At 41.9% G+C, this 15,390-nt stretch overlaps 1 protein-coding gene across 1 annotated transcript in view; it reads left to right on the forward strand.

Annotated features, from left to right (window-relative positions):
* The window catches only part of LOC106982164 (zinc finger protein 77), a 107,178-nt gene extending 103,750 nt beyond the window's left edge, over window positions 1–3,428 (forward strand). Inside the window, exon 6 of the mRNA XM_053220156.1 lies at window positions 3,320–3,428. The gene's annotated coding sequence lies outside the window, so the exon portion shown is untranslated. The remainder of the gene's footprint in view (window positions 1–3,319) is intronic.
* The last annotated feature ends 11,962 nt before the right edge of the window (window positions 3,429–15,390 follow it).

Below are 15,390 nucleotides of genomic sequence, written 5' to 3' on the forward strand. Positions count from 1 at the left end.
CAATGGCAGTGTTTTCTAACCAACTACCAGAGCTCATCAAAAGTTCCCCTTTTTACTTTGACTCCTGAACTCTAATAAAGTACAGAATAATTTAGAGTAAGCCTCTTAATCATGAGATTGGGAGTTTCCCATAACTTCACTATCCCAAAGCCGAGATTTACCTGTCCTGCTGCTCCACTTTGGTCCTTCGCGACTGTAAACCAAAAGTAGTCTCGAAAACTGTTTGCCGCCCTGTATCCTGCCGACTACACCAGATGTTACAGAGACGATGGCTGGAGTTGCAAAAGAAGAGTCTGCAAGCAAAATGCAGTTAAGTGAAGGTCCTCATACTCGAGTCGGAATGAGGCCCCGACTCCAGAATGAAGCCCCTTTTTACTAGGGAGATTGCTAAAGGCTATGTGCATAAAGTCGGCTCAGCAAGTGTATTAATCAACTTAATGGTTTTGTTTTTCAAGGTTGAATTTCTAGATGATTGTTCTTTATGAAGCCAGGAAGGGTTGGGAGTGAAGGAGGATGTGGCCCAGGACAATGCTAATGCCTCAAGGCATTCCTTAAGAGCAGCAGCCACGTTCAGCTGTGAAAACATGTCCTAAGGCCTTGCACCTGCTCCAGCCTTTCCCGTTGGAAGTCTTTTCCTTTGATGTTTTTCTCCTACATCTCCCACACATGACCAGCTGGGATTTAGACCTGGGATGCAGGGCTGGTTCAATATCCACAAAACAATCAGTGTGATTAATCACATCAATAAAAGAAAGGACAAGAACCACACGATCCTCTCAGTAGATGCAGAGAAAGCATTTAACAAAATACAGCATGCTTTCTTGATAAAAACCCTCAAAAAGTAGGGATAGAAGGATCATACCTCGATATCATAAAAGCCATATATGAAAAACCCAATGTTAATATCATCCTCAATGGGGAAAAACTGAGAGCTTTCCCCCTAAGGTCAGGAACACGACAGGAATGTCCACTCTTGCCACTGTTATTCAACATAGTATTGGAAGTCTTAGCCTCTGCAATCAGACAACACAAAGAAATAAAAGGCATCGAAATCGGCCAGGAGGAGGTCAGACTTTTACTCTTTGCAGATGACATGATACTCTATATGGAAAACCGAAAAGATTCCACCAAAAAACTGCTAGAACTGATCCATGAATTCAGCAACGTTGCAGGATATAAAATCAATGCACAGAAATCTGTTGCATTCCTATACACCAAGAGAAATCAAGGAATCGATCCCATTTACAACTGCACCAAAACCCATAAAATACCTAAGAATAAATCCAACCAAAGAGGTAAAAAATCTATACACTGAAAAGTATAGAAAGCTTATGAAAGAAATTGAAGGCACCAAAAAATGGAAAAATATTCAATGCAATCCCTATCAAAATAACACCAGCATTCTTCACAGAGCTAGAACAAACAATCCTAAAATTTGTATGGAACCAGAAAAGTTCTCAAATAGCCAAAGCAATCTTGGAAAAAAAAAAAAAAAAAAAAGCAAGAGGCATCACAATCCCGGGCTTCAAGCTGTATTACAAAGCTGTAATCATCAAGACAGTATGGTATGGGCACAAGAACAGACACGTAGATCAAGAATAGAGAAGACAAAGCAGGAAAGAATATCCAATGGAAAGTCTCTTCAGCAAGTGGTGCTGGGAAAACTGGGCAGTGACAGGCAGAAAAATGAACCTGGACCACTTTCTTACACCCTACACAAAAAGAAACTCAAAATGGATGAAAGACCTAAATGGAAGACAGGAAGCCATCAAAATCCTCGAGGAGAAAGCAGGGAAAAACCTCTTTGACCTTGGCTGCAGCACCTTCTTATTCAACATGTCTCTGGAGGCAAGGGAAACAAAAGCAAAAATGAACTACTGGGACCTCATCAAAACAAAAAGTTTCTGCACAGCGAAGGAAACAGCAAAACTAAAAGGCAACTGACAGAATGGGAGAAGATATTTGCAAATGACATATCAGATAAAGGGTATCAAAAATCTATAAAGAACTTATCAAACTCAACACCCCAAAAAAAATCCAGGGAAGAAATGGGCAAAAGATAGGAGTAGACACTTTTCCAAAGAAGACATCCAGATGGCCGACACATGAAAAAATGCTCAACATCACTCATCAACAGGGAAATATAAACCACAATGAGAACCTAACTCACACCTGTCAGAATGGCTAACATTAACAACTCAGGCAACACAGATGTTGGCAAGGATGCAGAGAAAGAGGATCTCTTTTGCACTGCTGGTGGGAAACAGCCACTCTGGAAAACAGTATGGGGGTTCCTCAAAAAATTAAAAATAGAACTACCCTATGAACTAGCAATTGCACTGCTAGGTATTTATCCAAGGGATACAGGTGTGCTGTTTCGAAGGGGCACATGCACCCCAATGTTTATAGCAGCATTATCAACAACAGCCAAAGTATGAGCCCAAATATCCATCGACAGATGAATGGATAAAGAAGATATGGTATATATATACACAATGGAGTATTACTCGACAATTAAAAAAAAAAAAGAAATCTTGCCATTTGCAACTATGTGAATGGAACTCGTGGGTATTATGCTAACCGTAATTAGAGAAAGACAAATAATCATAGGACTTCACTCATATGTGCAATTTAAGATACAAAGCAAGTGAACATAAGGGAAGGGAAGCAAAAATAATATAAAAACAGGGAGGGGGACAAAACATAAGAGACTCTTAAATATGGAGAACAGAGCATTAATGGAGGGGTTGAGGGTGGGGGATGGGCTAAATGGGTAAAGGGCAGTAAGGAATCTACTCCTGAAATTACTGTTGCACTATATGCTAACTAACTTGGATGTAAATTTAAAAAAATAAAAAATCATAGTTAGCATGAGCTCTGCCACGGCCCAAGGCCCCACCTATATGCACAGAGTTACCATTGTATTTCAAGGGCTTGCATGTTTCCTCCCAGGAGCTGGTCAAGGGCTAGTCCTAAAGAATGTGCTTTAGAACTCAGTTTAATGAGTCCTAAAGGATTATTGAAATAGGTTTGGATAATTGAACTCTGTTACCCTTTTACTGCATACTTTCCAACAGAAGTATTTATTTCGTATGCATGGCATATCTGTCTGGGGCCTAATGATAGAAAGGAGTAAGACAAGAGTGGTCATAATAAATGTAAAGTTAAGGTTGATTCCTTAGTGGTTCAAGAAAGCCTATTAGCAGTCAGGTCACGTATTGTGAGACCAGAAGTTCCGTTTTGAACCTTCTATGAATCGATTTAGTTCCCCAGTGCTTTCAGACTTACCCTTCTTCCTCCACACACTTGTATATGTCAGGACTCAGTGGTCTTTGAGGATGTGGCTGTGGACTTCACCTTGGAGGAGTGGTCTTTGCTGGATTGTGTGCAGAAGAACCTCTACAGAGATGTGATGCTGGTCTCAGTGGGTAAGGATGGCTTCAGGCCAACAAATATCTTTCATCTGTGCTTTTCCTAGGTTTGAAATGTGGAAAAGGAATACACTGGTAAATAAGACAGATGTGGTCACAGCCATCACAGACCTAGAATCTAATAATGTCTCCATGGTAGTGGAAATGTATTCATTAAACTGAGGTTTTATCAGTGTGGAGGTTCCTCAGAAAATTAAGAATAGACCTACCCTATGACCCAGCAATAGCACTGCTAGGAATTTACCCAAGGGATACAGGAGTACTGATGCATAGGGGCACTTGTACCCCAATGTTTATAGCAGCATTCTCAACAATAGCCAAATTGTGGAAAGAGCCTAAATGTCCATCAACTGATGAATGGATAAAGAAATTGTGGTTTATATACACAATGGAGTACCACGTGGCAATGAGAAAGAATGAAATAGGGCCCTTTGTAGCAACATGGATGGAACTGGAGAGTGTGATGCTAAGTGAAAGAAGCCATACAGAGAAAGACAGATACCATATGGTTTCACTCTTATGTGGATCCTGAGAAACTTAACAGAAACCCATGGGGGAGGGGAAGGAAAAAAAAATGAGGTTAGAGTGGGAGAGAGCCAAAGCATAAGAGACTCTTAAAAACTGAGAACAAACTGAGGGTTGATGGGGGGTGGGAGGGAGGGGAGGGTGGGTGATGGGTATTGAGGAGGGCACCTTTTGGGATGAGCACTGGGTGTTGTATGGAAACCAATTTGACAATAAACTTCATATATTGAAAAATAAATAAATACACATATTTAGAAAAAAAAAGAGCAATGAGTTTGGAATAAAAACTTGAGTCTTTTCCAAAAAACAAAAACAAACAAACAAAAAAAACAACTGAGGTTTTATTTTTGTTTTGGTTTAGAAGCCCTGAAGCTCTTTTGGTTTCAATAGTCTGGGTATTGGCTTCATGTGTTGTTTTGGTTCACAGAGAGGTTTCTTCTTGGAAACCTTGTGACAGTCATTACTAGTGTACTATGTTGACCCCTTTTGCCTACCATTGATGAAGTTTTGAAAGCACTAAAGTCATCAAAGTCTTTCTTTGCTCAGAAGTGCCTTCTTCCTCTAATGTGTTCATTCACCTTTTTGTTTCTGATTACAAGACACTGTTTAAAGCCAGTGGGTTGGTTCCACAGGATGCATTTGAGAAAAAAATATCTAATGAACAGAAAATAGTGAAATTCACAAGAAATAATTCTTGTGCCTACGTTTTAGAAAAAATTGGGAAGACCATAGCATTGAAGATCAGCATGGAAACCATGCAAGACATCTGAGGTGAGTTGCGTTCACAAGATAAAAAAGTCACAATCCCAGGACAGAATTTTAGTAGGTCATGAACTTTAAAAAAAAAAAAAAATCCAGCTCCAAATCTATTTATTTAGAATTTTAAGAAAGCTTTCAAAAACTTGACTGAGACATTGAATGTTTGAAGCATAATTCAGTTAGGAATGATTCTAGGAAGACCCCATACATAACAAATAGTAATGAACAGTGAACATGCTGAGGTCACTTCCAGGGCATTTAATGAACTCTAAGACAACCCACAGAGGGTAGAAAAACTTCCTGTATACTAAAATGAAGTTAGTCATCTAGTTATAATACTTACTAGTTGCTAATAACAAATCACAAATAAACATAACATTGATAATGTACTTCTGACTTTTAACAGAAATCCTGTGACAGATTCTGTGAAAGCAATGAAGGAAATCAACACAGAGACACGTGCAGCCACTGTCCCCATCTTAATTCCCGCAAGAATATTTCTACTGGAGTAAAACTCTATGAATGCACCAAGTGTGGAAATGGCTTCATACATCTTTCTTCCCTTAAGAGGCATGTCAGATCTCACTGTGGGCAAAAACCATATCCATGTCAGGAATGCAAACAGGCCTTCATTTGTCCCACAAGCCTGAGAACTCACACTGGAGAGAAACTCTATGGGTGTAAATTATGTGGTAAACCTTTCTTTATTTCTGCTCCCTCACTCAACATATCAGGATTCACACTACAGAGGAAAACAATGAATGCAAGCAATGTGGGAAAACCTTCCATGAATTCTCCAGTCTCACTAGACACATGAGAACTCACACTGGGGAGAAGCCATATAAGTGCAAGGAATGTGGGAAAGCCTTCATTTATCCCTCAATCTTTCAAAGACACATGATAACACACACTGAAGCCGTATGAATGCAAATTATGTGGAAGAGACTTTTACCATTCTTACTCCCTCACTCAACATAGGAAGATACACACTTCAGGGGGAAACCTATGAATGCAAGTGGTGCAGGCAAGCCTTCAGTCAGTTCTCAAGTTTTACTGGGCATGTGCAAATGCACACAGGAGAAAAGCCATATAAATGTAAGGAATGTGGAAAAGTCTTTATTTATCCTTCAGTCTTTCCAAGACACATGATAACACACACTGGAGAGAAGCCCTGTGAATGTAAGTCATGTGGGAAAAGTTTCTGGCATCCCTACTCCCTCTCTTAACATATAAAGAGTTACACAGGGGAGAAAACCTATAAATGCAAGCATTGCGGTACAGACGTCCCAGAGATCACCAGTCTTACCAGACACACGAGAACTCATACTGGGGAGAAGCCATATAAGTGTAAGGAATGTGGGAAAGCCTTCAGTTATCCTTCAACCTTCTGAAGACATGTGATAACACACACTGGGAAGAAGCCCTGTAAGTGTAAACAATGTGGAAAACCCTTCAGTTATTCCCAGTCTTTTCAAAGACACTAAAAGACTCACACTAGAGAGAAGCCCTATGAGTGTAAGGAGTGTGGGAAAGCTTTCGGCCCTAGACCGTCCATATACATGTGGGAGTGCAAACTGGGGAGAAGCTGTTTAACTGTGGGCACTGTGAGAAATTGTTCAGTTCCCCCAAGTCCTTCCAGGGGCATGTGAGAACCCACACTGGAGAGAAACCTTACGAGTGCAAACAGTGCGGGAAAGCCTTCAGTTGGCCCTCAACCTTTTGAGAACATGTGAGAATTCACGCTGAAGAGAAACTGTATAAACGTAAAAATTGTGGGCGAGCCTTCACTTCTTCCAAATCCTTCCAAGGCCACGTGCGGACCTACACCAGAGAGAAGCCTTATGAATGTACACAATGTGGGAAAGCCTTCAGCTGGTCCTCGTCCTTACAGAAGCACTTGAGGATGCACACGGGAGAGACACCCCACATGTAAACAGTGTGGGAAAGCCTTCAAGTGGCCCTCATCCTTTCGAAACTATGTGAGGATGCACACTGGGTAGTAGCTCCAGAAAGGCATGGAATATTTGAAAAATTTGTTAGGTCATACTTTTTAGAGGGGAGTTCCATAATTGTAAGTAATGTTGGAAAACCTTGCACTGATTTATATATAATACTCCAGAAAATTCATGCCAGGAAAGAAATATAGAAGATATAAATATGGTATTGTGTTTGTCATTACCTCATTTAAAAAATGGACCCCTGGGGCGCCTGGGTGGCTCAGTTGATTAAGCGTCCAACTTCAGCTCAGGTCACGATCTCGCGGTCCGTGACTTCGAGCCCTGCATCGGGCTCTGGGCTGATGGCTCAGAGCCTGGAGCCTGCTTCCGATTCTGTGTTTCCCTCTCTCTCTCTGCCCCTCCCCTATTCATGCTCGCGCGCGCTCTCTCTCTCTCTCTCTCAAAAATAATAAATACACATTAAAAAAATTAAAATTAAAAATGGACCCCTACGAGTGCCTGGGTGGTTCAGTCAATTGAGTGTCTAACTCTTAACTTCAGCTCAGGTCATGATCTCACAGTTTGTAGGTTCAAGCCCTGTATTGGGCTCTGTGCATGGAGCCTGCTTGGGATTCTCTGTTTCCCTCTCTCTGTCTCTGCCCCTCCCCTGCTCTCTCTCTCAAAATAAATAAACTTTAAAAAATGGACCCCTAAATAGTGAATTTCCAGTTCTTTCACAAAAAAATGTTCATGTCAAAAATAACTCTCCAAGTCTTTCAGCTAGAGTGCATATGTTTGAATAGTGTTCCCCCGATTTTCCCGTTTTTCTTTCTTTGTAGTTTATTTGAACCATAGTAATTTCAAGTGCGCTTTTAATGTTACAGAAAGGTGTTTTTTTTAAATGTTACAGAAAACTTAACTCTTCTGTATTGTAGGTAAGTGCCTGACAGTACATCCACTTCAAAGCTCCATCTGGAATAAACCTTGCTGGTTGTATAATACAGCTGCCAATAGAACCAATAGGTAGGGAACCACCCTCCACCCTTGACCCCAACATATGTGGAACACCCGGTGTGCATGCTCTCTGTACTCACAACCTTGCTATGTGGCCCAGGTGTGCTATGTACTCTCCAGGACTTGTATTAAACCTAGTTCTTGTAAGTTCCATGATGGCCATTGGTGAGGTGCATCTTACAGTCATATGAAGAACCACAAGGAACAGTCCAGTCACAACACTAGCTCTGGATGGGACATGTCTGTGGGGGCTCACCGCAAGTAGTATGGCTCAGGGGAGTGCCCCCAGGCATTCCTAGCCAATAGCATGGCTACTGACAGGCTGAGATGAACAAAACCGTAGTTTTTCTGTATCATTAGAACAACAGAACTTTAGCAATTTTCTTACTGTTCTAGTATGGCACATAGTGGATATCACTTCTGTATTTTTCTTACTAAAATAGTCTTGTTTGATGCAAAATTTGGTAAGTATGCAAAACTCTACAAAGAGCAATCTTTATCTCCTGCAATTTTCTCTTTTCCTTACTTCTCCGCGTGACCTGGACAGTAAGTTTTGAATTAAGAATAGAGACCTGTGACATAATGAAATGTATAGATGGAGTTGGAGATGGTTATACCGGATTTCATTACACAATTTGTGGGTAAGTCTGGGAATATTTCCCTAAATGTCTGCCCCACAGACTTCTCGGTTCAAATTCATTAACTGTCAAATATGCATGAGACATACAAAAAGCAGACTGGACACTGACTTCTAGACTATTGTAGTGATTCCTGCCCCTTTTAATCAAGAGTACCCTCAAAACAGACAGCAAGCACTTGACTTTCATTCTCAGGCTGTCAGCATTTCCATGTGATCCCCAACATGGATACTAAGAAATGTTCTTTTTTACTTTTCACTCTGGGGATATATTAAAACATCCCATTGCGATTATGGACTGTGAAATCAACTAATTACCAACTTAGGCAACACTTATTCTGTCAGGGTTACTAGGTTTGTACAAATTCAAGGACTTTTCTTTCTGGTATGATTTGATTTTATTTTTTTAAATTTTTTATTTATTTTGAGAGCAAGTGTGTGCATGCAAGTCGGGGAGAGACAGAGAGAGAGAGAGAGAGAGGGAGACTCCCAAGCAGGCCCTGTGCTGTCAGTGTGGAGCCTGATGCAGGGCTCAAACCCACAAATCTTGAGATCATGACCCAAGTCGAAACCAAGAATCAGATGCTTAACCAACTGAGCCACCCAGTCGCACCTTGATGCTATTTTCTGAGCAGCCCTCATATACCCAGCATTTTAGTCTCAAAATGTATACAGTTGGGTTTAAAGCTAACCAGGACATCCTAGGCCCTGGATGTAGAGGCATGACACAAACAAGTGTTAACGCTCCTGGTCTTGTATTTTTGTGAGAAAAGAGAGATTGTCAACATGGCAAAGGTGTGGTTTATAAGGAAATAGGGACCTTTCAGGAAAGCAAACTGTGGCAAATCAGATAACAGGAAATGCATGGGGTGTGATGTATATTTTCTCTATGGACAGTAACAGTTGCAGTGAGGAGCTCGTCATTAATTCATACAAACACACTGAATAAATTGTGAATGAAGTGTTTCAGGAACTGTTGGAAGTGTTTGTAAATATTGGGAAGAAATACTTACAGCTGTGAATTTGTGGAGTTTACATGAATGACGTCGCATGAAAATAAAGGTAGGGGCATGCTTCAAGCTTAAAATCTTGACGGTTAAAAGTTTTAGGCCACCTGATATGCACTCAGACTTTGGAAATGGGTATTACAGATCAGGGTCTTTCCAGTGTGGGTGTGAACTCAGAGTTCCAAGCTGCGTTTGTAAAAGCTCTTGCCTTGGCGTACCACTCCCCTAGCCTCTCCTGCATTCTAGCCCATGATCTTGCTTGGCAGCCCTAATGCCAACACTATAAATGCTGAATTTACTGCTCGGGGGTCTGAGTAAATTTGTAATGATTAAAAACAGGAGGGGGAGGTCGCAGGCTTTCTGTTTTGTGCTCTTGCTTCTGGATCAAGGCGTGGATGGTAAAAACAGACATAAATGTTTGCAGCGATCATCTGATACACAGACCGACTGTACTGCTAACTTGTGATTCCTACCAAAAGCTGTTCGTTTGGGGAGGGCACAACACAGGGACAGTGGCCTCTCTGTCCACCCCTGACATCAGGCTCTGATGTCACAACTCTCATCACAACTCTCATCTGCTTTCTGGAAGGCTGACCCACCTCCCTTGCCCTTCCTCCTGGTATGCACACTGTACTAAGGTGGTGGTCTCCAGAAACATACTCCTCTCTTCTGGGCTGCTTGCTGGATAAATCATCAGGACAAAATGAGTGGGAGGTTGTGCAAATTCATTTTTGAAAACTTAGCATCTCGTCCTGAACAACTTTTAAATGGGATGTGTCTGAGTAAGTTGTATCAAAATGTTTTCCATGGAAATGTTATTCCTCTTCTGCATGCCTCTTCCACGGGAAAGGTCTGGATGAGAGGAGGGGCTGGTTTTAAAATGTCATGTTATAATGGCTAAGTGGGACACAAGTCTGGTTTCTAGTGAGGTGATGGGGAAGGCAGAGGCCAATGTCAACCTTGTTTCTCAGAATCCTTCCTGAAGGAAACCTCACGCCACCTTTCTAAAGTGCTGTGAGTGTCTGAGCGCAGACAGCTGGGCTGACCCATGTGAGTCTGGCTGGCACTGCCTGGCTCTGTTATTCCCATATGGAGCACCTGGAGACACTGTCCAGGCGAATGAAGCAGGGGGTCAGGGCAGGCAAGCCATCTGGGAGTGAGGCAGTCCTTCTAAAGTCAAGGACTGAACTAAATTATCTGGACAGGACAGAGAACTCTAGGGGCAGAAGGGGCCACATTAGAAGCCACACAGGGACCTCTGAGCCTGAACTGCCTGATGCACCAATGTGTGCTCAGGACACCCTGACAGCTGTGCCCTCTCTGCCTCCTTTGGGACTGTACTTCCTGTGTGTGTCACATGTGCTGACACTGCCTGAGCTGTGGGAGACATTCAGGTCAACTTCCAGTTACTGGGCAGAGTTGTGTTGTGTCTGAATTGATAGGCCAGCCAAAAAGGTGGATACAGAAGTTTAAGGAGGAATCTAGCTGGCTTTCTAAGAAAAGCCTTTCTTTTTTCCAAAGTCCACTATCCTTAAACATCATAACAGAGATCAGCACTGGCAGATGGTCTCATCCTGCCATATGGTTCCCACTGATAACTATTTTGCTGTAAACCAAGGGCCAAAGGCCTGGACTGTAGACAAGAGTTAACACAGCAGGCCCGACTGCTGTCCTTTGAAAGGTTGGCTACGTCTATACGGTTTGTATAAGCAATGTAGTTCAAGCAGAACTTATGCCCTCCTTCTGGGAGTCTGGAATGTTGGCATGTGACAGGCAGTCAGTACTTGTGTGAGCAGTTCCCCGATACAAACCTTGGCACTGTTTCTGTACTGAGCCTCCCTGGCTGGCAACAATTTACATGAGCTGTCACAAAAAATTCATGAAGTGCACCCTGTGTGCCTCCAGTGGGAGAACCCAAAAGCTTGGGCCTTGCTTCCCAAACTTGGGCCCATGGACCTATTCCTCTCACTAATCTGCCCCTGTATCCTTTCCCTATGAGAGATCTTGGCAGTGACCGTGACTAGATGCTGAGTCCTGTCAGTCCTTTGGGAATGCTGTGGCCATGAAACAAAAGCCCAGCCCAGTCTTTCCTATGGGGAATCGTAATCCTTGGGCCTCAGCAGCATGTCTCTCTCTCTCCAGGGCCTGTCCCGAGGTCTCCTCGAGCTCCAGTGTTCCCATAAGGAACCGAAGTGTCCTCCTGCTGAGAAGCATCATTAGTGATGCACAACTGCACCCACTAGGGAGCAGGTCTCTGTGGCATGAGGTGCGCAGGCTGGAACAGTGGCAGAATCCATGTCACAAGGACGCACACTCCTCAGCCACAGCAATCCCCACGGCCGCACAATCAGCTCAGCACATGCACAGTCACATCCAACAGCGTCACGACTGCCAAGGGTATCACAAAGGTACATGCAGCCATGTGTCCTTCAATCAGCCGCTATTCTGTTATGTACCCCAGGCTATTTGTAAAACACCAAGAAACAGAGGAGAGCGTAAAGACAACGACAGCTATTCTCCATGCAGAACTTGCATACTCTTTGAAGCATTTGGTTAATTTCTCTCTTCTCATTATTTTAGTTAGATTTTACTTCCAAGTATTTCAAATTGCTATCATTTTATTCAAACACAGAGAAGCAGATGGGTGGGTGCAGTAACTGTAACTGCACGAGGACTTCCTTTGCCCTCATCAACCCCAACAGCATATGGTTTCTCTTCAGCAAGGGCACCTTTTCTCTGACAGCAATGTTAATTACCATGCTTTAAAATAGCTCAAATTGGGGCACCAGGGTGGCTTAGTCGGTTAAGCGTCTGACTTTGGCTCACGTTACAATCTCATGGTTTGTGAGTTCGAGCCCCACGTCAGGCTCTGTGCTGACAGGGGAGCCTGGAGCCCGCTTCCGATTCTGTGTCTCCCCCTCTCTCTCTCTGTCCCCCCTGTCCACACTCTCTCTTTCTCTCTCAAAAATAAACATTAAGGGGCGCCTGGGTGGCGCAGTCGGTTAAGCGTCCGACTTCAGCCAGGTCACGATCTCGCGGTCCGTGAGTTCGAGCCCCGCGTCAGGCTCTGGGCTGATGGCTCGGAGCCTGGAGCCTGTTTCCTCGCTCTCTGCCCCTCCCCCGTTCATGCTCTGTCTCTCTCTGTCCCAAAAATAAATAAAAAACGTTGAAAAAAATTAAAAAAAATAAATAAACATTAAAAAAATAGCTCAAATGGGTCAAAGAAGGCATCACAAGAGAAATTTACAAGTACTTGAGAGAGGGGCGCCTGTGTGGCTCAGTGGGCTGAGCGTCGGACTTCAGCTGAGGTCATGATCTCGCAGTTCTTGAGTTCAAGTCCTGCATCAGGCTCTGTGCTGACAGCTTAGAACCTGAAGCCTGCTTTGGATTCTGTCTCCCTCTCTATGCCCCTCCCCTACTCACGCTCTGTCTCTCCCTCTCTCTCAAAAATAAACATTAAAAAAAAGTTCTTGAGAGAAATGAAAAGGATAAACTTACCAAAACATACAGAGAGCAGTAAAAGCATTGCTAAGAGAGAATGTATGTACATATGCTTACATTAAGACACAAGGATGACCTCAAATCAACAACCTGACTTCACAACCTCAGAAATCAAGAAAGAGGGACGAAATCCAAACCTGGCAGAAGAAAGGAAATAATAAACATTAGAGCAGAGATAAATGAAGAAGAAAATAGAGAAAATCAATGAAACCAAAACTTGGTTGAGAAGATTGACAAAATTGGCAAACCTTTAGCTAGGTAGACTGAAAAAGAGAAGACTCAAATTACTAAGATCAGAAGAGACAGGACATTGCTACTGAATCTACAGAAATAAAAAGGACTGGGGCACCTGGGTGGCTCAGTCGGTTGAGCGTCCGACTTTGGCTCAGGTCATGATCTCGCGGTTTGTGGGTTCAAGCACTGCGTCAGGCTCTGTGCTGACAGCTCAAAACCTGGAGGCTGCTTCGGATTCTGTGTCTCCCTCTTTCTCTGCCCCTTCCCTGCTCATGCTCTATCTCTGTGTCAAAAATAAAAAATAAAACATTAAAAAAAGCAATAAGAAAGACTACAACAGAATACTATGAAGAAACGTACAGCAAAAACTTGGACAACCTAGATGGAATGGGGGAATTCCTAGAAACACAAAATGTACCGAGAATCAATCATGAGGAAACAAATTCCAAATAGAAATCTAATGAGATTGAATCAGTAGTCAAAATTCTCCCAAAGAAAAGTCCTGAACCTGAAGGCTTCACTGGTGTATTGTACCAAACACGTGAAGAAGAATACTAATCCTTATCAAAATTTTCCAAAAAATTGAAGAGGAGAGAAGGAACACTTCTCAAGTTATTCTGTGAGACCAGCATCACCCCCCAGGAAACAAAACTACAAACCAATATCCTTTATGAATTTGTATGCAAAACTCCCCAACAAAATGCTAGCAGATAGAATTCAGCAGCATACTGAAAGGATTGTACACTGTGATGAAGTGAGACTTATCACTGGAATGTAAGAATGGTTGGGTGTACAAAAATTGATCCATGCAATATGCCACATTAATGAGAAAAATGAATGAAAAGAAAAAATCCAAAGGATTATCTTAAACTGATGCAGAAACAGCACGCAACAAAATTCAACACCCTTTTATGTTAACATTCCATCGACTAGGAGTAGAAAGGTACCACCTCCATTTAATAAAATCCACATGAGAAAAACCCCCAGAGAACATCACACTCAGTGGTGAGAGACTGAAAACTTATGCCCTCAGATCAGGAATAAGAATGAATTTCACCACTCCTGTTTAATGGAGTACTGGAAGTTATACCCAGAGCATTTAGGCAAGGAAAAGAAATAAGCATCCAACTTGGAAAGGAATAAAAATGATCTCTGTACAGCTTAGGTGTAGAATACTCTAAAAATCACACACACACACACACACACAAAACCATTAGAAATAATAAATGAACTTAGAAAAATATCAGGATAAAAACACAAAAGTTTCTTTTCTAAATCAAATAAAATATCTGAAAAGGAAATTACAAAAACAATTCCATTTAAAACATCACCAAAAAGTATTAAGTGTTTAGGAATTAACCAACGAGGCAAAAGACTCATATAAGATAAAACTACAAATCATTGCTGAAAGAAATTAAAGATATGAATAATGGAAACATCATATATTCATGATTCAAAGACAATTTTTTAAGTATTTTTGTATTTTTAAACTTGTTTTATTTTTTTTATTTTTTTAAATTTACATCCAAATTAGTTAGCATATAGTGCAACAATGATTTCAGGGGTAGATTCCTTAATGCCCCTTACCCATTTAGCCCATGCTCTCTCCCACAACCCCTCCAGTAACCCTCTGTTTGTTCTCCATATTTAAGAGTCTCTTCTGTTTTGTCCCCCTCCCTGTTTTTATATTATTTGTTTCCCTTCCCTTATGTTCATCTGTTTTGTCTCTTAAAGTCCTCATATATGTGAAGTCATGTGATTTTTGTCTTTCTCTGACTAATTTCACTTAGCATAATACCCTCCAGTTCCATTCACATAGTTGCAAATGGCAAGATTTCGTTCTTTTGATTGCCGAGTAATACTCCATTGTATATATATACCACATCTTCTTTATCCATTCAACCATCAATGGACATTTGGGCTCTTTCCATACTTTGGCTATTGATAGTGCTGCTATAAACATGGGGGGGGGGTGCATGTGTCCCTTCAAAACAGCACACCTGTATCCCTTAGATAAATGCCTAGTAGTACAATTGCTGGGTCATAGGGTAGTTCTATTTTTAGTTTTTTGAGGAACCTCCATACTGTTTTCCAGAGTGGCTGCACCAGGTTGCATTCCCAGAAAGACAATATTTTTTTAAGGGCACCTAGATGGCTCAATTGGCTAAGCATCCCACTCTTGATTTCAGCTCAGGTCATGATCTCGTGGTTTGTGAGATGGAGTCCTGTGTCAGGCTCTGTGCTTGGAATTTCTCTCTCCCTCTCTCTCTCTGTCCCTCCCTATTCACACATCTGTGTGATCTCTCAAAATTAAACTTAAAAAAAAAAAAGACAGGTGTTTTTTT

This window comes from Acinonyx jubatus, chromosome A2, assembly GCF_027475565.1.
Source record: "Acinonyx jubatus isolate Ajub_Pintada_27869175 chromosome A2, VMU_Ajub_asm_v1.0, whole genome shotgun sequence".
Lineage (NCBI taxonomy): Eukaryota > Metazoa > Chordata > Mammalia > Carnivora > Felidae > Acinonyx > Acinonyx jubatus.